This window comes from Triturus cristatus, chromosome 3_1 (genome assembly GCF_964204655.1).
Source record: "Triturus cristatus chromosome 3_1, aTriCri1.1, whole genome shotgun sequence".
NCBI classification, from domain to species: Eukaryota; Metazoa; Chordata; class Amphibia; order Caudata; family Salamandridae; genus Triturus; species Triturus cristatus.
The window spans coordinates 349,065,427-349,077,787 of NC_140583.1; positions in this window are offsets into that span (position 1 = coordinate 349,065,427).

Here is a 12,361-nt window from a genome sequence, read left to right on the forward strand (position 1 = left end):
CAGGCAAGGGGCAAATATCAGTGAACAACAAGGCCAGTGGCCAGCACAAAGTGCAGAGTAGTTACATGAGATCCTGCACAGGCAAGGGGCAAACATCAGTGAACAACAAGGCCAGTGGCGAGTCCAATGTGCAGAGTAGTTAAATGAGATCCTACACAGGCAAGGGGCAAACATCAGTGAACAACAAGGCCAGTGGGCAGCACAAAGTGCTGAGTGAGTCCATGAGAAGCTGCACAGGGAATGTTTGTGACTGTACCCTGCCATGGTCAGCAACACAGTAAGGGGGGGAAGAATGGGCAGTACAGGCACCGCTGTGGGAGAGACAGGTGTGTGAGGGGGACAACCACTCAGACTTGCCTGTCAGTCGGACTGGGAGCTGGCTGTGTGTCGGGGACAGTTGGAGTACTTGACCGGGGAGAGAGAGGCCCAGCTGAGGTAGAGGCATCAGTGGCTTGGGAAGCCAGATGGCTGCTTGGACCAGGTGGTGTTGTGGCACATGGAGGTGGAGTCATGCTGCCGTGAGACACAGTGTGGGTGGTAGATTGCGGAGGGGTGATTTTCCACTTCTTGGGGATTCTAAATGGCTTCCCTGTCTTGCGATTAGTGGCAAGTGGTGTGGACACAACAGACACACTTGCCACCAAAGCTGCATCAGGTGCAGCCAGTGGCCCACCCTCTGGGGACATGCTGGATCCAGCTGTTTGCTTGGCCTCGCCTTGCCTTTGCACCTCCATCCCCTGTTTACCAGGTGTTCCCCCTACAGTGCCCTCCTTTCCCTGCTTTACTGGGCTTTGGATGGGAGTCAACGTTGTGGGCCTAAGGCCTGCTTCTTGGCTTTGTAGCCCTTGCTGTCGCCTGACGGGCTTTTGTCTTTGTGCTCTGGGGTGGCTTCAGTTTTCTGTGGGGATGGTGTTTGCCCCTTGCCTGAAACGCTTGGGCTGCTGCTGCTGTGTGCTGCGTGTGCTGTATCTTGACCTTGAGGTCTGTTGTGCGTGGTCACTCTCGTTAGATGTGGCCACTGGCAGGGGGTGAACAAAGGGACTGGAGCTGGACTCCCAGATTGTGCCAGTTGAAGGGCTGCCGTCACTGGGGAGGACAAAGTCTGGACAGTCCGGTTTAGCCCTCACATCTGAATGTATGCCCTCCATGAAAGCAACCATCTGTGCCAACTTTTGTTGTAGTCTATGAAGGCATTGAGGAGATCTCTCTGGCCCACACACAGCTGGCGTAAAAGGTCCACAGACTCAGCACTGATGGCAGCAGGGGGAACAGGGGCAGGGGCAGCAGTGCCTGGGGTAAAGGACCCTCTTCCCTTCTTACTGGTGCGAACACGGGCAGCACTAGTGGAAGTAGCTGGGAAGGTGGGCACCGTACGCTGTGCGGTGGAAGAGGATGCAGAGTCCCCGTTCCCTGTGCCCGCCAACTTTGCTGCGTCACTGCCGGCATCAGATGACGTTGAGCTTTGCGTCTCTGGCTGTGATTCCTCCAGCAGACTCCTGTCCCCCTCCGAGGCGCTGGTCACATCTGTGTCACTGTGCTCGTGTGCAGCTGTTGTGCTTGATGCCTCACCACTGGTGTCTGTTCCCTGTCCTTCCGTACCCATGGGAGATGCTGCATGAGAGAGGTAGGGTCAGTTTATTGGCATCAACAGAACAAAGATATGCAAGCAAAGCATCACTGAAGATGACGAAATCTACATGTTGCACACCACCCTGTGCAATGACATTGTGCAAACTCAATTTTTAACTCGAACAGTGGATGTCAACAAGCAAACTCGGCATAGGTGAGCCATGTGATGCCTGCATAGCACAATATCCTGCCGGTGGCTCCATTCAACCAGACACACAAGCAGCTCTGAGCACACCTAGGGCCCTTATGGGGTCAAGGATGAACCCAACAACATGTTGCCACTGTCAGATCTGGATAGAGCAGAAGGGGACAACACAGATACAGACTCCAACATAACAGTCCACAATGGCCATGAGCTCATGCCATACACCATGTTGTACTTTGGGTCACAACTACTGTTGCACATTGGCGTCAGATGTCTATGCCTCAGAAACCTTAGGTCAGGCAATGCACGCATTGATGAAAGCACAATCAGATTAGGCACACTGCCGTACCCTTCCATGTGATTTACCAGACTACCCCGATGCAGACTATACCTGAAGCCCACGACTCAAAATGCAATATAAATGCCCAGTATTAAAATCACATTAGGAAGTACAGGTAGGGCAAATGCATGACAGCTGCACCCACCACTGAGGCCACTTACAAGCCACTGCATCACACTACCAACATCACAGAGCCCAGCGCTGACCCAGGCTGTGTACACATGCAGCCACTCACAGCCAAAGTCACCCTTCCCAGAATACCCGCCCCTAGCTTGCTGCTGATGCTCCTCCAAACGTGCATCCAGCTCAGGCTGTGTCACGGCCAAGATGCGGGCCATTAGTGGTGTCATACTGCGCTGCGCCAACCTGCCAGTCTGAGAGATCAGTCCCAGTGTCATCGCAGCCACGTTCTTGCTCAGCCGGCAGAGATCATCCCACCTCTTGTGGCAGTGGGTGCGCCACCTGTTTGAGACACCCAGAGCCCGCACCTTGCATGCAATGGCCCTCCACACGGCCTTACGCTGGTATACTTTGAGCTGCAGGCATGGGAGACAAGAGGGGGAAAACATCAGTGACACAGTGTTATGTAAAAATTTGTCTCAGTGCAGTAGCATGATATTGACTCATCCCAAATCCACAGATATATTTAATAGAGACAAGAATGCATCTCACATGGTACATCAGCATGGGAGAACCACACGTATATGCATGCAGGTTTGAGGGTGGACACAGTACCTGCCCATCTCATACACATGCAGGATGCCAGCACATACAGCCATGTGTAATCTGCCTACATCTACTGTCCATTTTTTTGTAGATCAAGACATACATTACATATCAACATATGTTTGGGGGTAGACTCACTGTGCCCAACACTGTGCAGCCCTCAATGTCCTTGCCATGTGAATGGCTCACTGTGTCATGGAGGTCACATTGAGGGACATGATCTCACAAACCCACATCCTTCTCACAAAGCCTGTCATGTGCAATCTACAGGGCTGAGATGACTCACTGATGGAGAGTAATGAAAAAAGACACATGTAATACTCTGTACATTCAGTGATGTGTCCCTGTCACACTGGGCGGTGACTGTGCAGGTCAGGTGGGCTCACACAGAGAAGGACAACAGGGACCCACACAGCCATTAACACAAGCAATCACTGTCCTGAATCCTGCATTACCAACTTGCTGTGTCACTGTATGGCTGACAAGACAATACATGTCCCTCAAATCTTGAAGTGCAGGCAGGGAAACATGTGAAATAGGTCACACACCCCTTGCCCTGGAGAAAGCATGCTAGGCAGTGCATGTCAAAACCCCCCACTCTCAGGCACATACTGCAGCAGCTCAACTTCATGTGTGCCCCCCCTGCACTGTTGAAGACTTACCATGACATTTGGGGCACCATATAGGCTTGGATACTGTGTGAGCACCTCGTCCACCAGGACCTCCAGCTCCTCGTTGGTGAAGGGACTGGCCCGGATCTTCTCAGTCCTTGACATCTCTGTGGCCTGGTGACAGCAGCAGAAGCAGTTGGTGTTGAGGGGTGGCAGGCAGCAGGCCCTGGAGACAGAAACAGCAGCAGTTGGTGTTGAGGGGTGGCAGGCAGCAGGCCATGAAGACAGCAACAGCAGCAGTTGGTGTTGAGGGGTGGCAGGCAGCAGTCCCTGGAGGCAGCAGCAGCAGCAGGTGATGGGTCTCAGGCAGCAGGCTCTGTGAGCTGTGGAAATGTGAGGCTCTCTCCCACACATGTATAGCCCCCTGGGGTCGTTTCAATGGTTCTAGGCTGCTGCAATTGGTGTTCCAGGTCTGCCTTTCTCAAATGCATCCAATGACTGGCTCCGCGGTGGTGGAGTACGCCTACCGCGATTTTCAAAATTGTATTAGGCTACCTCAATTGCGGTTCCCATTGGATGTAAGGGCATGGTCCATGGCGATGACACACCGCAGGGGCCAGGTGGGCGCTACCGCGATTTGGGTGCCTACATTGGTGCCTATGACCGTGATTTGGATGGCGGTGCATGCCAACCGCCATTTGACCATGTGTATATGCCTATCACTACTGCGATTGTGTCTTGGGCATTGGTGGTGATACACCCCTGGTGCCAGGCGGTAGCTACCTCGATTTGGGGGCCATACATTGGTGCCTATGACCGTGATTTGCGTGGCGGAGCATGCCAACCGCCATTTGACCATGTGTATATACCTATCACTACCATGATTTTGTCATGATGGTGGAGTGGTGTGGCTCACTGGTTAGAGGCGGCAGACCCGGTTCAGAAGTCAGCCCGGGACCAGGGTTCCATTCCCGACGCGGCAGGGTCTTGGACCAAGGTCAGCGGACACGATAATTCTCGCCTCGGTGCCCACTCTAACCATGGATCCCACTAAGCAACTCCGGGCAATAGCTTGCTTAATCTCCACTTACGGCCGCATCAGCGCCGGGGATGCTTGTCTTCACCTTGGAGATGCCCAGTAGGGACCATCTCACAGGGAAAGCCAGGATGGGTTCCCCAGCAGCACACAGCGCCGGGACACTCTTGGGAGTAGCCACACGCTCAACAAATACCCAGTAACATAACATAACATGGGCATTGGCAGTGACACACTGCTAGTGCCAGGCGGTAGCTACCGCGATTTGGGTGCCATATATTGGTGCCTATGACCGTGATTTGGATGGAGGGGCATGCAAACCACCATTTGACCATGTATATATGCCTATCACTATCGCGATTGTGTCTTGGGCATTGGCGGTGACACACTGCTGGTGCCATGCGGTAGCTACCTCATTTTGGGTGCCATACATTGACATGGGTGACAGTGAATTGGGTGGCGGAGCACTTTGACAGCACCTATGGACACATCATGCTGTGTCAATGGCCAATGGGCAGTTCTCACATTGCACAATGGCCACGTGAACAATGGCACATCATTGTGCACACAATTTCCAATACCACATTTAACCCACTGCTGACTACACATGGCATGTTTGTGTATGTGATTTAGTAAATTGGCATGTATTCCCTCACATGTCACTTGTGACATTGATGGGCATGTACACCGAACAGTGTTATGGACTCTCCAATGTGTACACATGTCAATGTGTGATAGTGCTGTGACAATCCCATTGATGGTTGTCTCAATGAACAATGTGCATATTTGAATGTCTACTTTTATTGGATCATGCACACACATGTTTACGCTCAGCCTGTGGTAATTGTGTTGTTGATGTGTGCCATGTTCAACTTACGCCTGAAGGTGTGGCAGGTACAGCAGCTAGGTATGAGACAGTAGTGTTGCATTTTTACACATATGCCGCATGAAATACTCTCATGCTTGCCAATGCTAGATGTGGCCGTATCCCTATGTGCATTCTCATAGTCAGATGTTGTTTCGGAGGTACTTGCTGTGTGAAAGGAGACAAGTGTACGAGTAGTGTAGCTGAAGGTGTCCCTACATGTAAGCTGCTCTGTAACTCAATTGTGATGACAGTCATTGTTGGCGTTGTGTCAGTCAAAACGTAAGAGGTTGTGCACGTCTCATGGTGTATTGCATTGACATGTGTCCACTTTCATCTCAACTAGGAGGAGACCAAATCTGCATTGTTCCTTCACAGTGCAGGCAGACATGGAGAATGAGATCATCCTGAAATTCCGTCTGGATAGATCCACCCTACAGAACCTTTGTTCTATGTTGGAGCCCCACCTGCAGCCTCGCAGAACATATCCAACAGCTTTCACCCCAACGTCTAAGGTGATGGCGGCCCTGCATTTTTTTGCCACTGGATCATTCCAGAAACACGGTGACCAGCGCAGGTGGCATGTCGCAACCCATGTTCAGCATGGTGCTGTGTGATGTACTGTCCGCTATGATGATCTACAAGGATAGATACATCCATTTCCCCAGGGGGCCTGAATTGGCGGCTGTGAAGGGAGATTTTTATGCCCTTGGACACATCCCCCATGTTGTTGGTGCCATTGATTGCACCCATGTCGGGCTATGTTCCACCACAGGCACGTCTACAGGAATCAGAAACATTTGCATTCCATCAACGTGCAAGTGGTGTGCCAGGCGGATATGATCATCTCGCACGTGTGTGCCAAATTTCCCGGCTCAGCCAATGACTCGTACACCATGTGTAACAGCATTGTACCACAGCTGATGGCTAATATGCTTCCTGAGCATGCATGGATTGTGGGTGAGTATGTAGAGTCAAATAGTGTGCTGTGTGTGCGACATGCAGTCCTCTGACACAGTGTCATTACAAGGTTTCTCTGTGTTCCTCACACCTAGGTGACTCTGCATATCCCAACCGTCCTTGGTTGCTGAGCCCACTGCAGAATCCCAGGACACCAGCCGAAGTCTGCTACAATGATGCCCATGGGAGGACACGTCATGTGGAGGAGCGTACTTTCGGTCTCCTGAAGTCACGGTTTCGCTGCCTGGACAAGACCGGAGGTGCACTGATGTACTCGCCCCGAAAGGTGTGTCAGATTTTAGTGGCATGCTGCATGCTCCACAACCTAGCCATTCGCAAGGAGATCCCCCTGCTCCTGGATGCTGATGAGCAGCAAAGGCCCCTGCCTGCAAACCAACCCGTGTCCAGTGGCGAGGACAGTGGAGAGGAGGAAGGTATTGACCTGTGTCAACAGCTCAACCGCTACTTCACATGAAGGTGAGTGACAATGTACTACGGACCCATTGTCTGATGATGTTGTTGTGAAGGTGTATGTGAGCTTTGTGACTGCAGCCTGTTGTCGGCTCAGTGCTGGCTGCCAATGTTTCTGGGACCAGGTAGTTTGGCACAGATACAGAATGTTTATGTCGGTACTGTTGCTCATTGTAATGTGTGCAGATTGGAGTACCCTGATGACAAGTGTTGTGTGATGTCTGTAATGCCACACCCAGACTACTGATTGTTGTTTTGTTGTATTTTCCTAGGTCCCTTCAGCCTCTTCTTGCCTACATACATTCCCTACTCCTTGTACGTTGTGCTCATGGTGAAGACTGCACATCCTGGAATAAAGACGGAGCAGAAACTTGTGTGTAAGGAGTAATAATTTTCAATGGTGAAATGTTAGGGGGGGAACATTTACATAGGGGTGATTAGTGAAGCAGTGAGTTGACAGTTACGGTAAATGAGAGAATCGAGTAGTCACCACATTGATGTGGTGACCTAGTCCAACAGACGGATGCCATTTACAAGGCAGTGTGTTAAAGTACAGTCCAAAAAGTCATTGCAGTAGTGAAGAGGGTTGCCATCATGGCTGGCTCCGTGTCTGACGTTTGGCAGGTGCTTGGCCACAGGATACTCCCAGGGATTTCTTGGGACGGCCCCTTTGTCCCTTTGTTGCTGTAGGGACAGTGGGGTCTGAAGACTCACCCCTCTCTGTGGCCGCAGAGGAGGATGTTGAACTGTCATCCTGCAGCCCAGCAGGGGGAGGTGGAGGTGTTGTTTGTGGTGCAGGCCTGTCCTTCAGTACCGTCACTAGCTGGCCCAGGAGGTCCACAATTTGTCCCATGCGGGTGTCCATGCAGGAGGAGCTCGCTGGAATCTTCTTCTGACCGGCCCGTTTGTCCCTGTGCCCGTTCATATGCCCTAAGGACTCTGCTTATGTTGTCCAGGGCTTCGGTCTCAGACTCTGGTTGTCTGTGAGTGACCCTGCCCCTCCCACCTGCCCTGCTGCCACAGACCTGCTGCCTCACCACTGTGGGCACCCGCATCCTCTCCCTGCCCTCCTCAGTTGGTGGTGTGGGGTGGTCATCCTCTGTGACAGGGGGAGTGTTGCAGGCACCACTGGTGGCGGTGGTGGTGGAGGATGCACAGGCCGTAACAGCAGGGGTCTGCGTAGCAGTTGGTGTTGCTGCCAATGTGGTGGGGGGGACGATGGGGTCCTGGGACTGGTTGCGCCCTGGCACACCAAATGGGCCGGCTCGGAGCTCCTCGTCCTCTGAATTCCAGGAGTCAACATCCGAGAGTCCATGTTCCAGTGGGGGAGACTGGTTCTGCAGGTTGCTGGTGTTGTCCACTGCAGTCAGTTCTTGGTCACCTGTGGGACAGATGGGAAATGGTCATTGTAGTGCACCCCGCAGGCTTTGTGTTAGCTGTGTATTATTCGCTGTTTGTACACCACACAGTTGACTAATCATCACATTGTTTGTATGTGCACTACTGTGCTTCCTGAGATGATGTTGAGGTACATGCATTTCTTGTCCATGGTATGAGGTGTCAAAACTTACCATGCACCACATGCATGTTTTGTGATTACAGGGACATGTTGCCATCTAGGGACTGGTGCAACCAAGATTTTCCGTGACGCATATTTGTTGATTACTCTGCACTGGCTGACGTAACATCTGAGCATGAACTGGCCATTGTCATCTCATGCGAACCTTTGTCATGTCATGTGCAAATCTGAATTTGGACCAACAACCATTCTTTTTCTTCATGTGGTCCTTGCTGCTGTGGCCACATGACACTTTCACATGGCATTCAGTGCTGTGCATGATTGTGCACAGACTTTCTTCAGCATGTTAATTGTTGTGTCACACTTTGGTTGCTGTGACAGTTTAATTGGCTTAGCTGTCTGCGCACTGTGAGTGGCAATGGTATTGGTATGTATATTTGTGCGATGAGAGGGCTGGTGTTGTCATATGGCACCATGCTTTTTGAGAGAAATGGCTGGGTGCATGTACTGGCTACTTACCTGTTATGTTTTCTCATTTATGTTGGATTTGTGACACATCTCTGTGTGTGTGTGTGTGGTGTAGGCTTCCATCCTGCTCAGGGGTGGGACAAGGAAGCATGATATGTCTACCTACCTATTAGTTTGAAGTGGACAGTGCAATGACTGACACATGCATCTGGGTGGGAGGGAGTACTCCTTCTTGATGAGCTGGGGAAGAAGGGGGCCTGGTGTGAGTTGTTGTGCATGCCTCTCACCCCCAAACAGCCTTCCCAGGGACGAGGTCTACCTACCTGTTAGTTTGTTTGTAGTGATACAATGGCTTCCAACTGCTTCTGGGTGGGGGAGTGCTCCATTCTGCTCAGGTGTGGGACAGGGGGCCTGGTGGGAGTTGTAGTGCAGTCTTCCCACCCCCAAACACCCCTCCCTGTTAAGATGGCTACCTACCTGTTTGTTTGATGTGAGCAATGCAATCTCTGCCACATGCTTCGGGCGGGGGCTCCATCCTGCTTAGAGGTGTGACAGGGTGCCTGGTGGGAGATGTAGTGAAGGCCTCCCACCCCCAAACAGCCCTCTCAGGGAAGATGGCTATCTACCTGTTAGGTGAGTGTGAACCATGTAATTGCTGGCAAATGCTGCTGGGTGGGGGGGGGGGGGTGCTCCATCCTTCTCAGGGATGGGTCAGGATGCCTGGTGTGAGTTGTTGTGCAGGTCTCCCACCCCCAAACAGCCCTCCCAGGGAAGATGGCTACCTACCTGTTAGTTTGTTTGTAGTGATACAATGGCTTCCAACTGCTTCTGGGTGGGGGAGTGCTCCATCCTGCTCAGGTGTGGGACAGGGGGCCTGGTGGGAGTTGTGGTGCAGGCCTCCCACCCCAAACAGCCCTACCTGGGAAGATGGCTACCTATCTGTTGGGTGAGGGTGAACCTTACAATGGCTTCCAACAGCTCCTGGGTGGGGGGAATGCTACATCCTACGCAGGGGTGTGACAGGGAGCATTGTGGGAGTTGTAGTACTGTTTGCCTGGACACATACAACCCTGTAAATGTTGTCTACCTTTGGGGTGATTTAGATGGAGTGAATGTTACATCTGTGGGACAGGTGTTGAATATTGTGGTGCATATGGATATAGTTGGGCCTCTGAGATGTAGCTTTGTAGTTTAGCTGGACAGTACATAGCTGTGTGATGGTCTACATTTGTTTGTACTTACCAGCCGGCATCCCCCCGGCTATTCCTGTGAGACTCTCTGGATTTAGTATGGCAAGCACCTTCTCCTCCCATGCAGTGAATATTTTGGGTGCAATGGGAGGGCCAACGCTAGTCCTCTGAGCCAGCTCACGGTTCTTGCTCCTCTTCTCTTTCACAACCCTCTTCAAGTCATGCCACCGCTTCATGATTTCCTTTTTTGTTCTTGGGGTGATCCCTACTGCATTGACCTTTGCGACTATCCTTGCCCACATTTCTGCTCTTGTGGCTAATGGTGCCTGTTGGATCAGGAAACCAGACACTTGTGGTTCAACTCTGATTATCTCATCTACCATGACTGTCAACTCACTCAATGTGAATTTAGGCATTTTCTGTATTGCCATGGTGTGTGATGTGCAAAGGGGTTATAGGTGCAGGGTTGTGAGGGGTGGGGGTACGGGGATGTGTATGATGTGTAATGCGCAAATGGGTTTGAGGTGCAGGTGTGGAAGTGGTGGTGGTGCTGTGGGTGGTGTGAGTAGTGATAGTGTGTTGATTTGCCTCTCCTTTGTGCTCTGGTGTTGGGCCTTTCAGTTGTGGAGTTTTGCAAAGGATAGTGGCTGGGGAAGGGGCTGGTTTTGTACTCAACTATGTGGGTGTATCCAAATGGGGTATTGCTGTCAGGTGTGTTGTGTGCGTTGTCCTGGGATTTGTATTTTTGTAGTTGCCATGTGGTTTTGTCATTGGGTTGTGTTCTGTGTTTTTGGGGGCATGGCTGGTTTGCTGTGTGCACTTTGTGGCCTTGTTGTGAGTGTTTTTTGTCGACCGCCATATTTGTCATGGAGCATCCGCAGCAGTGGCTATGCTACAGCTCTTTCGCCAGCTCTCCCATTTATCACTGTTAGCGACCGTGGCGGTCGGAAACAGCGGAATGTACCGCAGTAACATCATGGATATCCTAATTTTCCGTGCGGTGTCTCCGTTGTCATGGGGGCAGTTTGGTGCTTTTCCGGCGCGAATCTGACTGACGCGGATGGATTTTGGCCTTCTCCGCCCACTACGGGCGTTTTTTCTTTGCCTCGTTCTGCTGCAGTCATTTTTTTGGGGCGGTTGATCCTGATTGTACCGCCGTTTTTGCCGCGGTACAGGTTGGTGGTTGTTTTCCGCTACCATGGCGGTCGGGGTGGTTTTCCGACCGCCATCCTAATGGGCCCCTTAATGTTTAGTTTCCTTTTCTGATCTATACTTTGCCATTGAATCAATGCCATGACTAGCTTTAACAAGCTAAAGACCAAATACATGTTGTCATTTTGAATGCATCAGGGTACTAGTGTTTCTATTGAGGGACAGTGCCAGTTTACCATATTGCATTGTCATCTAGTGAGGGAGTAAATAAAGTATTTCAATTGAATAGCTGGCACTTTCAACATGAATATGTTTTCAGTGTGTGCGGGCGTGTGTATGTGTAGCCGAAATCTTGCTGCATTAATGAGTTAATTACATTGTATATTGTATGCATTCAGTCTTATTGTCTAACATTTAAATTCTAGGAAAATTTGACAAGACCTGACAATAGGTAAGAATTTGTTACCATACTTTAAATGTAGCGCGGAGATTAATCTCATTTTTTCCTTTCCTGTGTCATAAGTACATACTCAATTTAAATGATGTATGGGCTTATTTAATAATGCATTTGAAATATTTTGAGTAGATTAACTAAAGCTGATAAAACAAACTAGAAATAACAGTTTCAAGGCATCTAATCGCTGAGCCAATAGATATTGAGTGCAAATAAAAATATCAATTCAATCAACACTCTTGCTTTGAAATCACTCTAAACATACCAATATGAGACGTGACCACATCGGGTATCCATGAAACTACCTAATTTAAAGCATAAAAAAGTTATTCCACCAAAATGTATAGTCTGCTATAGAAAGTGTAAATAACCAAAAGATACTTAATTGGGTTTAGTGTTAGACTGAAGTGTTATAGGGTTAAAATTAATAATTGATTTGGAATGATTTTCCTTTTTAATTTAAATATTTTTTATTGATTTTCAAAAAGTAAAATGATACAGAGAAGCCTGTATATCTCTTATTCAGGTTAGAGAGTGTTTCAAGAGTTTGCAAAGTGCAGTGGGAATGCTAGAAATCTGTGATACCACTGGACATGAGATCCTTGTGTTTAGTTAGAGATAGGTGGTTTGATGTCAAGGGGGATGTTTGTTAACTTCATGTGGATTGGGTGGGTCTGTGACAACAGTAGATGTGTAGTGGCTATGGTTGTGTTGAAGCGGAACCTCAGTCTTATAGAAAGATACTGTTGGACCCGGCCTCGTAGAATGGCCCGACGTGCCCCCGCACCACCGAAA